The sequence below is a fragment of the Leopardus geoffroyi genome, chromosome B1 (genome assembly GCF_018350155.1).
Source record: "Leopardus geoffroyi isolate Oge1 chromosome B1, O.geoffroyi_Oge1_pat1.0, whole genome shotgun sequence".
Taxonomy (NCBI): domain Eukaryota; kingdom Metazoa; phylum Chordata; class Mammalia; order Carnivora; family Felidae; genus Leopardus; species Leopardus geoffroyi.
In genome coordinates this window covers 191,039,617-191,054,156 of record NC_059327.1, presented here as the reverse complement: position 1 = coordinate 191,054,156, position 14,540 = coordinate 191,039,617, and the positions used below count along the sequence as shown (strand labels likewise).

The 14,540-nt window shown below is 38.4% G+C and overlaps 1 long non-coding RNA gene and 1 other non-coding gene across 2 annotated transcripts in view; one reads left to right on the top strand and one right to left on the bottom strand.

The window, feature by feature from the left end:
• Positions 1 to 1,251: 1,251 nt before the first annotated feature.
• On the bottom strand, positions 1,252 to 1,396 carry LOC123596519. Its single transcript, XR_006711696.1, has one exon. It is a non-coding gene; the product is annotated as a U4 spliceosomal RNA (small nuclear RNA).
• Positions 1,397 to 5,735: 4,339 nt separating this feature from the next.
• LOC123596129 overlaps positions 5,736 to 14,540 on the top strand; it is a 282,406-nt gene continuing 273,601 nt past the window's right edge. The window contains exon 1 of the long non-coding RNA XR_006711549.1: positions 5,736 to 5,812. This is a non-coding gene — a long non-coding RNA (uncharacterized LOC123596129). The remainder of the gene's footprint in view (positions 5,813 to 14,540) is intronic.

The window sequence follows — 14,540 nt, the reverse complement described above, 5'->3', positions numbered from 1 at the left end:
ATTCTACAAGACAAAGTCTTTGGTCTCTATCTACATTTTTTTTTAAGTTTATTTATTTTTGAGAGAGGGAGAGCACTAGTGGGGGAAGGGCAGAGAGAGAGAGGGGAGAGAATCCCAAGCAGGATCCACGCTCAGCACAGAGCCCCATGCAGGGAGGGCTAAATGTCATGACCGTGAGATCATGACCTGAGCTGATATCAAAAGATGCTCAACCGACAGAGCCACCCAGGTGCCCCTATTTCTACCTATTTCTAATGCCTTCCGTAGAGTGGGTACTAACTATTTTGTTGAATGAATCATGAAAATGATACTATGTGCGTAGTGCGTATAGTTATATATAAAATATATATATATATATATTTAATAATATATATATATATATATAAAAACAAATACTAGATAGGTGGAGGATAACCTCTCAAACTATTGTTTTATTTGACATTTTGGCCCTCCCATTTATAAGAGAGTTATGATTTTCTGCATTTCGGTTTATAGAAATAATCTGGCACAGTCATCACTTTTGCATTATATCTGTTTTGTAAATTCTTGTAGTCTGAGCATTTTCATCTAAATGCCAGGCAATTTGTGATTATTCTTTGTTTTATGACCTTTCAGTTAGTATGCAGTATATTAGACAGTACTCGTTCAGCACCTATAACAATTTTGCTTAATATGAGCGCAAGTTTTCCTGAGGCACTAACTTGGGTCTGAATAAATGAAATATAATCCAGTACTTCTTCGATGATCTTCAATCGACTTATCTTAGAATGGTGTGACAAAAAGACCCATGTTTTTGGGCATGATTAGTTTCTTTGGAAATCTATGCTAATCCTAGCTCCTAGTTTAGTGTATTTTCTTACCAGGCTATTTTTGTGAATAAATAGTTCATCATTCTAGTGAAGCTAGAAATAAATATGCTTATGGAGAGAAGAGTTTTTATACCACCATCATATGGCAGATCATTGAACTTCATCATTTCCCTTCATGAATTTAGATGAAACTGGTGGAGACCATTAAGGGATATTTATTTGATTTTTAGTCATTTTCTCCCTCCACCCATAACACACGATTGAGAATTCACTTGTATGTTCTTTGCCTCTGTTTAAACAGGACATCTGTTTTTGAGAGCCAGAAGTAATGATTTTTATAACTGTTTTATTACCTTGGTGCCTAGCACAATAAGAGGCACACAGTTGGTGCTTGGCACTTCTAGTTGGTTCATGTTCTCTGTCAGCTGAGAAGGGGTGCAAAGTTGTGGTTAAGTGTTCACGAACTGATGTCATATAAACCTCGGGTCTAATCTTCCTTGATTCCTACTGGCTGTGTAATTTTGAATTAGCAATAATCGTGCATTGGGTAAACCTCATTGGCTATAATACTGCCACTGCGCAAAGCTCTGGCTGTATGAATTTGAACAAGTTGTTTAATTTTTAGCTTTTCACCTGTGCATTGGGGCAAATAATAGCCCCTTACCTTGTGGGATCAGAATGTGGTTGACATATTGTAAAGGTTGAAGATATTATTGGCATTAGTTATTTATTTTAAAATATTTATTGAACACCTACTATAAGCCAGTTAGGGCCTGAGCGAAGGTTAGGGAAATCAAGCTTTTGACTTGAGGGAGACCAAGAAATGACAAGATACATAATAGGATGTGATAAGCATTATAACCCATCATGTGAAAACAGAGCACAGCAAGTGTCTAAATGCCTAAGAAAATCAAGGAAGAATTCAGAGAGAAAGGCGTATTTGATCTGATACCTAAAGATGAATCAGATTAAAGCAGGGAAATCACAGACATTTAAATACATGATTAAATAGCTCTTTTATCTGATAAGTACTTCCACAGAATTTGCATGTTTACGGGTATTAAGGTTCTCCAGAGAAACAGAGTTAGTAGTAGCAATTCATGAACCTGGCAGCATCCCATCCAGTGGTAGAGAGCTGCTCTGAGGAGTTGTACATAATAAAAGGTTTTTACAGATGAGAGGGTGGGGCAAGAACTTATTAGCAAAAGAAAAGAAAGGTTTGTGTCTGGGCAGGACCCCTTTTTGGGATGAAGGCAACTGCAACAATAGGGTTTTGTTTTTATTATGCAGATGACCTCACTAGTGTGGATCAGGAAATTTTAGACTGACTCTTAAAAGGTCACATTCCTGGGATAGGTTGAAATTGTAAGTAAGTCTCCGTTAGCTGTTCTGGTGGGGGGGGGGCAAATGGTTCCATTTTGGGCTTGTGTCTTTTTAAATAGATCTGTATCTATGTCATGAGATATTTATGAGGAATTGGCTCATATGATTACGGAAGCCAAGAGGTCCCACGATCTGTCATCTGCAAGCTGTAGACCCAGGAAAGCTGGCTGGTAATTCAGTTCAGATTTGAAGACTTGAGAAATAGAGGAGCCAGTGGTCTAAATCTGAGTCTGAAAGCCAAAGATCAGATGAGATGATGCAGCTCAGACAGCAAGGCAGGAAAAGGGGGCGAATCCCTCCTTCCTCCACCTTTTGTTCTATTCAGGCCCTCACCAGATTGGAGGGTGCCACCTTGTGAAGGAAGGGGATCCATGATTCAAATGCTAATCTCATCTGGAAACACCTCACAGACACACCCAGAAGAATGTTAAATTTGAGCCTGGGAAAGAGGACAGAGGACAGAGGACAGAGGGGAGAAGGAACTTCATTTAAGGACACTACCAAGGAGTTGAACACGTCACTTCCATCACAATTAGCTGGCCTTAGCTGGCGGAAACTTAGGGGGTCTTAACTAGTTGCAAGGGAGTCTGCGATGTATAGTCTTTAACCAGGAGGCTAGTGCTCCGCTGAAACCCAGCGGCTTCGTTATTAAAAATAGAAAAGGAAAAATGGATACTACAGAATAATTAGTAATCTGTATCACATGCATGTCATTGCACAGTTCTCTAGGGGTGATCTTATTGTCTACATTCAATGGATAAGATAGTTGAAATTCAGAGAGAGGAGAGTGCTTGTCAAAAGTCACTTAAATATGTAGATCAAAGAAGAAGAATGATTATAATCAAGGCAGCAGCACTATACTAGGTTCTCAGCTCTAAAAGAGAAGGAAAACACATATCTACTTAATGTTGTTTTGCCACCCATCAGGAAACAGGCAGCTGCAGTTTTCACATGCCATTGGCAAGCCTGTTTTGCAGGGAATCTTGTGGGAGATGACATAACAGGAAGAAAATTAAATCATTGAAAGTAGTAGCTAGAGTTAAGCCCTTGGGGGGTCGGGGGGAGCAAGGTTTGTTTTCAATTACTTGATTATATGATTAGACAGGTCTCACAGATTCTCCTATATGCCTTGGGTAGTTAAAATCTCCATTTTTTAAACCATCAGCTTTAGTTGAATTTTCAATTTGAGAGAAAAACCTGGGAACACAAGTAATATAAGTTTGCACACAAAACAAATTCAACCCTGAAAAATACAGGGATGACAAGATAATAAAAAATGCAGGAGCAAAAACGTTGGACAAGCCTATCAGTTTGCCAAAATTTTGAGGTCAGATGTCTATGAGCCATGAAATTGTTTAAAAATTGCCCTGGATAAATAAATATATGTCTGGAAGGATAGCTTACACAATAATTTTTGAGCTTTCTCCTTAGGAAAATGATAAGAAAAGTTAGGTGCGTGCGAGGGAAAATGCTGTAGGGCCAGTGATAATAAGAATACTAGGGAATATATCCATGCATTAAGAGGACATATTCAGCAGTACATAATCATTGTCTCACTCCTCCCGTTCATGGGGAGAAATTTCTGAGCAACTTCAATTATTTTTTTAATGTTTTATTTATTTTTTGAGAGAGAGTGTTACGGAACCAGGCTGGATCGCTGGCAGAAAAACCAAGTGGCACTCGGAGATCTTGGTGGATCCGAGTTTTATTTTACACCTTGGGGCTCAGAGGAGCTCCTTCTCCAGAGATCTGAGTCCCAAGCACAAGCATGGGGGACAATTTATCCTCTGATACTTCCGCATTCCCCATTAGTAGTAATTTGGCACCCATGGCAAGCAGGGCAGGAAGAAGAACCTGGAAGAAGAGTCTCTGAGCTAGGAACTAGAGTTTATGTTAGTCCCGTGGCCATCTTATGGTGCAGAACTTTACTTATTTTCCCAGCAGGAGCATGCAAGCAGGGCAGGGGCAAAGAGAGGGGGGACAGAGTTTCCGAAATGGGCTCTGTGCTGACAAGGTGATAGCAGTGAGCCCGTTGTGGGGCTGGAATTCAAGAACCATGAGATCACTACCTGAGGCGAAGTCCGATGCTTAACCAATGGAACCATCCAGGTGCCCCAGGAGCTTCCAATTATTTTAAAACAATCTTAGGGGGCCCTGGGTGGCTCTGTTGGTTGAGCATCTGACTCTTGGTTTCAGATCAGATCATGATCCTAGGCTCCCCTCTGAGCATGGAGCCTACTTAAGATTCTCTCTCTCTCCATCTGCCCCTCTCCCCGACTCGTGCTTGCTCTCTCTCTCTCTCTCTAAGAAAAAAAAAGAAGAAAAGAAAAAAAATCTTAAAAACTTTTAAGCGTTAAAAATGTTAAATCAACTATCTAATATTAGAGTTATATACCTTTAAAATCCTTTGACTTTTTTTTGTATTAGAAAGACTCAGATTCCACTAGGTTTTACACTCCTTTTTTTACCTTATCAATCCTCCTTAAAGAAAGGTTGAAAGGTAACTTTGGAGGGAAGTAGGGAGGTTTTAGTAGGAGGCAACAAACACTGAGAACCTAGAATTTGAAAACAGATGTGCCTGTATATGGAGTATCATGGTTATAAAGAGAATCTCAGTTGATTTATTTGGTGAAATTCATTGATTAATGAGAGCCATAACAAAAAGAATGCTATGCCCTCAGCATTTCACATTACAGTCTCACCTCTATAGATTCCTCATCTTAGTGTCCCCACCCACCAAAAGCTGATGAATAAATTCACAATCCTAGTATAAGTAGCTTTTGGAAAGTTTTCTCTCCTTGGTTATCTATCAATATTTGAACAATAAACACTCAGTGAGCCCTATAATATATTAATTTTCAAGTGTGCAGAATTAAGCAAAAATTTTTTTTTAGTTTTTTTTTTTTAATGTTTATGTTTGAGAGAGACAGAGACAGAGTGTGAGCGGGGGCGGGGTAGAGAGAAAGGGAGACAGAATCCAGAACAGGCTCCAGGCTCTGAGCTGTCAGCACAGAGCCCAACACGGGGCTCCAACTCACAAGCCATGAGATCATGACCTGAGCTGAAGTCAGATACTTAACCAACTGAGCCACCCAGGTGCCCCGGAATTAAGCAAAGTTTTTAACTATGATAATAGAAAAATGCTGTTAAGACTTTATGCAGATTAATTTGAGGACTTTATAAAATCTACCATACTTGTATGTTCTATTTATCCTGTCTTTGAGGATATCTGAAATTTCCACCACTTTATGCAGTCCTTTGGATAAGGCTGTACATATATTAGTGTGTAAGGGCTACCGTGACACATGTGTGGGGGCCAAGGGTAGGCTGCCCAATATGGATCATTTAGACATGAAGACTATTTTGAGTAAAATGCAATCAAAACCCAACTAATTATCAGGAAAAGCTTTTAACTTCCCCTTCAGCTACCTCAATTTACATTGTAAAGGAGAACCTATATCAGAAAGAGAGCTATTAACAGAGATTCCTTTTCACCTAAGAAACTTATCTGTATAACAGGGCAGCCTTTTTTTTTTTTTTTCCAGACATCTCTTACAGATCTGGCAATGATCTTCCTCCTCTCTGAGACTCCTACTCCTCTCCTTGGCCCAGGATGTCAGGTAAGCCTCCTGTTGCCTGTCTTTGGAATTTCATGTCTTTGTGGATTCCTTATACATAGGACACTGAATTTGATTTTCTCCTGTTAATCTGTTTCATGCAAATTTGATAGTTAGTCCAGACAAAAAATCTTGGACAGAGGAAAATTTCTTCCTCCCCAGTAACAGAATATCACAGACTGCGTGGCTTCAACCATAGACATTTATTTTTTAACAGTGCTAGAGGCTTCACGTCCAATAGCAAGGCGATGGCAGAGCTGGTATCTGGTCTCTGTGAGACCTTTCTTTTGGGTTGCAGAAGGCTACCTTCTCACTGTGTCCTCACATGGGCTTCCTTCTGTGCCTGCACAGGGGGTTGGGGGAGACAGGGAGAGATTGAAATCTCTATATTAGGAGCTCATTTAATTTAAGGTTAAATGTCCTATCTCCAAATTCAGTCACATTGGGAGTCAGAGCTTTAACGTACGGATTTTGATGAAATACATTTCAGTCTATAATAAATTGTGCTTCCCCCCTCCCACAAACACTATGAGAAAAAAAATCTATATCCTGAGTGTAGAAGTGGGCCAGAGACTTTTAAAATATCTCCTCAAGGGGCACCTAGGTGGCTCAGTTGGTTAAGCTTCCTGCTTTGGCTCAGGTCCTGATCTCACAGTTCAGGAGTTCAAGCCCCTCATTGGGCTCTGCACTGACAGCTCAGAGCCTGGAGCCTACTTTGTATTCTGTATCTCCCCCTCTCTCTCTCTCTCTGTCCCTCCCCTGCCTGTGCTCTCTCTCAAAAGTAAATAAATAAGCATTAAAAATAAAATAAAATATCTCCTCAACATGGGCAGTTTTAACATATTTATCAGCTGTCATTTTGAAGTCACAAAGCAAGGTTTTGGTTGTGTGGGACATGGTTATGATATAATGACCTAGGAAAAGAAAAGATATTCATTTGCAGGTAGCAAAGGTCTCATGGGGCACAGGTAGTTGAAAGTTGAAATGAGGAACAGGGATGCGAAATGGGCTGTAGGAATTATATTTGTCCCATTCTTGTTCCTCTGGCATAAGCCATCTCCCTTTCTATTCTTTGGCTAACAAAAGGTTCTTAGTAACACCCTATTGTAATTTACTGTCACTATCTTGATCCCCTTCTTGGGACTCATTGTCTTGTTGTCTTCGATGTTTTTGATCTCTGACATTTGATCCTAATCTCAGTCCTTGGACATGTTGACAGAAGTTCTTGTTAGACATAATATTAAAGTAATAACTTAATATGCTCGTTTAAGAATAATAGTTGATTCTATTGTACACTTTTTGTTTTTTAATTTTTTTTTTCAACGTTTATTTATTTTTGGGACAGAGAGAGACAGAGCATGAACGGGGGAGGGGCAGAGAGAGAGGGAGACACAGAATCGGAAGCAGGCTCCAGGCTCCGAGCCATCAGCCCAGAGCCCGACGCGGGGCTCGAACTCACGGACCGTGAGATCGTGACCTGGCTGAAGTCGGATGCTCAACCGACTGCGCCACCCAGGCGCCCCTATTGTACACTTTTCTATAAAAACATTTACCAACATTTCCTGAGAACTTATCATGTGCTAAGTGTTCTACATTAATCTTTCCATTGCATTCTCTTAGTAGCTCCAAACATGTTCTTTATTAGCTCCATTCTCTTCTGGTATTGAACTTAGATCCCCTCCATTTAGCCACTGTCCCTTGTTAAATTGCCATATTCTTATCTCATAATCAAGCTGCACCTATCCTTTAGGATATAAGATTACAGAGACGTAGAATGGAAGATTGCTTCAAACCTGAGTCCCTAGGACACAAGAGCACCAACAGCAGGTGGCCAATTCACTGGGAAACATCCATCAGACCTTTTTTTTTTTTTTTTTTTTTGGTGCTGAGTAATGAAGACAACTGCTTGATGGGGTGGATTTTCCACTTGACGCTATGTTGTTGTTTACCACTATGTTGTTGTTTCTGGAGACCTGTCATCTCCCCTAAGGTCACCTCTAACCTGTGCACTGTGGTCTGCTCATCTGTTTTATTGTGGCTGCACATCAAGGGCTCCCTTTCTCCTGAAATCCCAGGAATTTTACTGATAAACAGCCATTTGGAATAAAAGAGTGTTTTAGTCATATGGTTGTGCTTTCAAATTCTTAATCTCTTTTAAACATCTTTTGTTACTCATTTAATGTAGCTTGAATTAGATTATGTTACAGTTGATTTAAATTAAATGTAATCTATGAACTATTTTAAGCAACTTTTATATTAATGTATAATAATTATGTTGAATGAGTACCTTAATATGTACCTGGCATTATAACTAAAATGAGAGACTATGGAATACTAACAAAGGTCTGAAAGTTAAATATTTGTTACTTCCATTTAAAGATGCAGAGAATGGGGGGCGCCTGGGTGGCTCAGTCGGTTAAGCGGCCGACTTCAGCTCAGGTCACGATCTCGCGGTCCGTGAGTTTGAGCCCCGTGTCGGGCTCTGGGCTGATGGCTCAGAGCCTGGAGCCTGCTTCCGATTCTGTGTCTCCCTGTCTCTCTGCCCCTCCCCCGTTCATGCTCTGTCTCTCTCTGTCTCAAAAGTAAATAAAACGTTAAAAAAAAATTAAAAAAAAAAAATAAAGATGCAGAGAATGAGGCACAGAGAGGCTAAACATCTTTTCCAGTGCTACAGAACTTATAAATGGCAGACAGAGTTGGGATTTAAAGCCATGCCTGACAAACTGCATCATTTCTGAGATGTTTGATACTGTTATTCTATGGTTTCTGAAATGAGTCTGACTTTCTCACAGGTGACCACAGTCACTACAGTCAGTTTTTGTTGTTGTTGTTGTTTTTACAGTCAGTTTTTAACCTGGTGTGTATGAAAGACTTGGTTTTTTTGTTTCCCTCATTTTTTCATCTATTTTTCAGAACAGACCCAGATTGCTTTATATGTTTATGATATAAGTAAAAATCATGCCTCCTTTGTATATATTAGAAGAAACTTTCTTTGTCTTGAATAAAATAATACCAGAGACCAATCTAGATGAGAATTTTCTTGAACCATGTTAAAGAAAAAATAGAAGATATAATTTTTGTTTGGCATTTTAACTTTAAAGACACTTTATGCTCTTGAACATTACAGATTTGGCTAAACCCTTGGTCCTGTTTTTCATCCCTAAGCCTATCTGTGACTTCAGAATCAATATGCAAATTTTGTGAATGGGCATATTTGGGTGTTTTTTGAGGGTATGTTTTCTAGTCTGGACTTCATATCTGTGTTTCCAAATGAGTGTGCATTTCTGAATGAATATATACAAGTCTATTTTTTTTCCCACAGAGATGGTTTTATTTCCAATGAGGTCTATAATGAAGTTGGGGTAGCTTCTGATATTTAAGAGAATTAAAATCCTGCTTCAAGAGAATTCAGCATTAGCTCTTCTATTTGTCGATATTCTCCCATTCCCAGGTCCCTCTACCCGCTTATTTTCTGACTAAAACCATAAGCACTCTCAGAGCCAATTTTCAAAAATTTTACTTTGAAATTTTTATTTGATCAGCAGCCTCAAGATCTGAAGGGGATTACATTTTTCCCCTTTTCTTGTTTCTCGAACTAGCATAAATAATCCTCTTTGTGATAATACCCTGTCTCCCAGAGCACTTGTTTATCATAAGAGGACTCTTGTTTCCATGGACTAATGCACTCAGAAGCTTGGCTGACTTTCTGATGCAAATGTCAGACAGGAACCATGTCTTTGCTTTTCCAGCCAAATTGCTTGGTTTTTACAACACTATGTTTGATTTATAGGGGTCTTTGAAATATTGAAATCACCCCCTGCACTAAAAAAAAAAAAAAATGCAATATGTAGGCATTTTAGTATGGGAACATTAATAAGAATAATTTATAGGGGAAATGGGTTGCAGGGTTTTGGAAAATACTCAACTCTGAGCAAAATACGGTAGTGTCCATGAACAAGACTGACATTCTAAAAGGAGGTACATATATTGAGGAGTAACCAGAGCCAATCCCAAGAGAGTATAATAATTTCTTAGATTTAAATAACATTTATAAAAATAACAAAGAAAAGGAATGTAAGAAATCAATTTATTTTGTTTTCCTCATAGTATGTTTATTATTATTATTTTTTTATTGATAAATGGTTCAAAGTGACCATCAATCACATGCTTACTAAAAAATAAGGTTTCTATCTAGGCGTTTATCTGAAGACCATAGTTGTGTCCGTGTAGGAAGTTGGGTGGATAGAGAAGGAAATCATTGTACATATTCAATATGCCAGGAATAGGGTATGACGGCTTACATGACTTTTTAGATTTCATTCCTTCCATATGACATGAGAAATGGGTGTTAGTGTTCACATATCATTGCCAGGAGTCAGAGAAGTAAAATGACATGCCTAACATCTCATGGTCAGTAAACCTTAGGTCAGATGTGCAATACAGAGAACATGTTGGTGAAAGGAAGACAATAGAGTGAAACAATAGACTGATTTGAAAATATAGTGATTTTATACATAGTTTTAACATACCAAAATACTACCACATCCAGTGAGTCAAAAATTATCTCTTCAAATGCATGATATGATTTCAACCCCAGTTGGTGTGTGGGTATTGTGGGAATAGGCAATGGGTCTGGAAATGTGATTTGCATCCATCTTCAGAGTTGTCTCATCATGGTCTTATGTACCAATTAATTGGTTTTATGACCATTTTAAGGTCAGAGGAAATCTTTCAAGATGCTTTCAACCAGGACCATGTTTGACAATAGACACATGACAATAAAAATTAAAATAAAGAGTAAGACAATTGTAGAAAGGTAATGGAAGAACAAAGAAAACAGGAAAATTCAGGGAGAAATGTTGATTGAATCCAATACCCTAGAGACACAGACTGCTCTGGATAATTTTATTCATTTGTGTTTGATTATGTTTTGAACACTTGGTATGTAGCAGCCTTTGTTCTGGATGGTGACGATAGACCTCAAGGAGCTTACAACCTAGTAGGCATGACAACCAAAGAGATATGTGATGGTGCCACCACAGGGATAATTGGGAGTCACCATGGGAGACACATGGAGGGCCCCTAACCCAACCTGAAAATGTTGGGAAAGCCTTCTTTTTTTTTTTTTTTTTTAAATTTTTTTTTCAACGTTTATTTATTTTTGGGACAGAGAGAAACAGAGCATGAACGGGGGAGGGGCAGAGAGAGAGGGAGACACAGAATCGGAAACAGGCTCCAGGCTCTGAGCCATCAGCCCAGAGCCTGATGCGGGGCTCGAACTCACGGACCGCGAGATCGTGACCTGGCTGAAGTCGGACGCTTAACCGACTGCGCCACCCAGGCGCCCCAAGGGAAAGCCTTCTTAATGGAAGTGGCAGTTAGACAGGGCTGAGACTAGAGAGGTAAGAAAGAGTTAGGCAAAGATAGGGAGCTTTGGGCAGGGGACATAAAAGTGTTCCAGGCATATTCTTTGATGTATATGAGAGTGAAATAGCACATTCTAGGAGATATAAGTAGTTGGAATTCTTGGAGTATAGCATGAGAGACAGGAATTAGGAAGTAGGGTTATGAATAGGCTAAGAGGCTACATATTCTGCCTTTGACTAAAGCAAACATCAGGGTGCCTGGGTGGCTCAGTTGGTTAAGCATCTGACTCATGGTTTCAGCTCAAGTCATGATATCATGGTTCATGAGTTCAAGCCCTGTATCAGGCTCTGTACTAACAGTGCAGGGCTTGCTTGGGATTCTCTCTCTCTGTACCCCTCCCCCACTCATGCTCTCACTCTATCTCGAAATGAATTAATTTAAAAAATTATAAAAAAATAAGTAAAGCAAACATTGTTATCACCACTGCCATCATTATGTCATTCATTTATTTGCTATTCACAAGCATTTATTAGATAGCAGATACTCTGCCATTTAATATGGCATAAGAGTGTCCTACAACAGTTTGGGGAAACATTCCTGTGTTTCTTTTTTACTCTCATACTCACAATACTGCTGAAACCAGATGTGTGGGCTTTTTACACATCAGTGAATACTCTATGACACCAAGTAGGGTGTCCTATAATTCATTTCAGTTCTGATACTGTCTAGTACTGGGAGATAGCATCAGATCTCACAAGTTAAGTCCTCAGTCCCACAAGACGGTGCCAATTCAGAAGTCTGTTGCAAGTCTCAGGCTGTCATTTGTACTTCTGACTGACCCTCTATAGTTTGGGGTTCCCATGACCCCCTCCTTGGATTCAGTAATTTGTTAGAATGGCTCACAGAACTCAGGGAAACACTAAATTATGTTTATCAGTGTACTGCAAAGGAAATAATAAAGGGTAAAGACGAACAGTCAGATGAAGAGATGCACAGAGTGAGTCTGGAAGTGTCTCTAGCACAAGACATTCTGCCCCCATGGAGTTGCAGCACATGGATGTGTTCACCAATCTGGAAGCTCTCTGGACCCTGTACTTTTGGGATTTATTTATGAGGTCCTCAACACATAGGTGTATGGTCAGTCAGCTCAGTGTCCAGTCCCACTCCCCTCCCTGAAAGTGGGAGGTAGGATGGAAAGTTCTAAGCTTCTAATCATGGCTTGGTCATTCTGGTGACCAGCTCCCATCCTGAAACCATCTGGGAGCCCACTAAGAGTTGCCTCATTAGGACAAAAGATATTCCTATTACCCAGGACATTCTAAAGGATTTAGGAGCTTTGTATCAGGAACCAGGGTCAAAGTTCAAATACTAGAACAAAAGATGTTCCTAGTGTTCCTATTACGTAGGGAATTGTAAAGATTTTAGGAGCTCTGTTCAAAGAACTTGGGCCAGAGATCAACATGTTTTTCATATTATTTCATGCTTTATTTATTGAATCCTTGTATCCTCCATAAGCCAAAATTTTCATTGTGCTTAAAAGTTGTTAGTATATATATATTAGATACTTACTAAGTTGTCTTGATATTGTAACTGATTCTAGATAGCAGCTAAGGTTAAAACTATGGGAAATTAAGAAAATATTTACAATAATGTCAAGAACAATACATTCATTAAAAATAAACTAGAACAAAAGAAGTATAAGACTTGTACATTGGGAAGTATACAGTATCATTAAAAGAAATTTTAAATGATCTAAGTAAGTGGAAAGACATTATTTTTATGGAATGAAAGATTTAATATTGTTAAGGTGATAATACTCCCAAAATTAATCTACAAACTTAAGGAATTCCTATCAATATCTAGCTGCCCTTTTTGTTTTTTCAGAAATTGACCAGCTTTCTAAAATTCATAGGGAAATGGACCCAGAATGGCCAAAACAATTGTGTAAAAAGGAAACAAAATCAGAGGACTAACACTTTAAAATTTCAAAATTTATTAAAAAGCTACAGTAATCAGTGCAGTGTGGTACTGGCATAAGGATTTGTATCAATGGAACAGAATTGAGAGTCCAGAAATAAACTCTCATAGTCAATTGATTTTTGACATGGGTGTCAAGACAATACACTGGGAGAAAGAATAGATTTTAGAGGAACAGACTTCCAGTTATAAATAAATAAGCCACAAGGATGAAAAGTACAGCACAGGAAATACAGTCAGTAATATCATAATGGCTTTGTATGGAGACAGATGGTAACTACACATACCCTGCGGAGCATAGCATAATGTATAGAATTGCGGAATCACTATGTTGCATACCTGAAACTAAAATAACATTGCACGTCAACTATACTTCAACTTAAAAAAAGAGAATAGTTTTTACAACAGTTTTTTTCAACAGATCCAGACAACTACCTATCTATGTGCAAAAGAATAACATTAGACCCCCACCTTATACAATATACAAACATTAACTCAAAATGAATCAAAGGCATAGTGTAAAAGCTGAAACTAGAAGGAAACATGGGAGTAAATCTTCCTTTGAAGATTTCCTTTGACTTTGAATTAGGCAGTGGTTTCTTAAATATTATACCCAAAATAAAAATAGATAATTGGACTCAATTAAAATTTAAAATACTGTTGTGCTATGAAAGACACAACCAAGAAGATGAAAAGACAACCTATACATGGGTGAAAATGTTTGCAAATCATATATCTGGTTAGGGACTCATATAGAGAATATGTACTGAAAAACCTTTTACAAGTCAACTATAAAAAAAAAAAAATAACCCAATTAAATAGGTCAAAAGGACTTAAATAGATATTTCTCCGAAGAAGATATGTAAATGGCAATAAGCACATGAAAAGAGGGTAGGCCTGGTTAGTCATCAGGGAAATGGAAATCAAAATCACAGTGAGACAGTTTACCCACAAGGATGGCTGTAATAAAAAAGTCAGATAATAACAAGTATGGGCGAATAATAATAATGAGTGATGTGAGGAAATCAGAACCCACATAAACTACACGTGGGAATATAAAATGGTGCAGCTACTTTGGACAATAGTCTGGCAATTCTTAAAACAGTGAAACATAGTGTTTCACTTTCGCAATTCCATTCTAAGGTGTGTACATATCTCTCTCTCTCTGTGTATAGATCTATATGTCTATGCATATATATCTATTTCTATATATATCTCCAAGAGAATTGAAAACATGTCTGCACAAAAACTTCTACATGAATGCTTATACAAGTATAATTTAAATTAGGGAAAAAGTAGACACAATCTAAATGTCCATCAACTAATAAATGGATAAACCAAATGCAGTGTATTTATACAATGGGATATTATTTAGCTATAAAAAGGA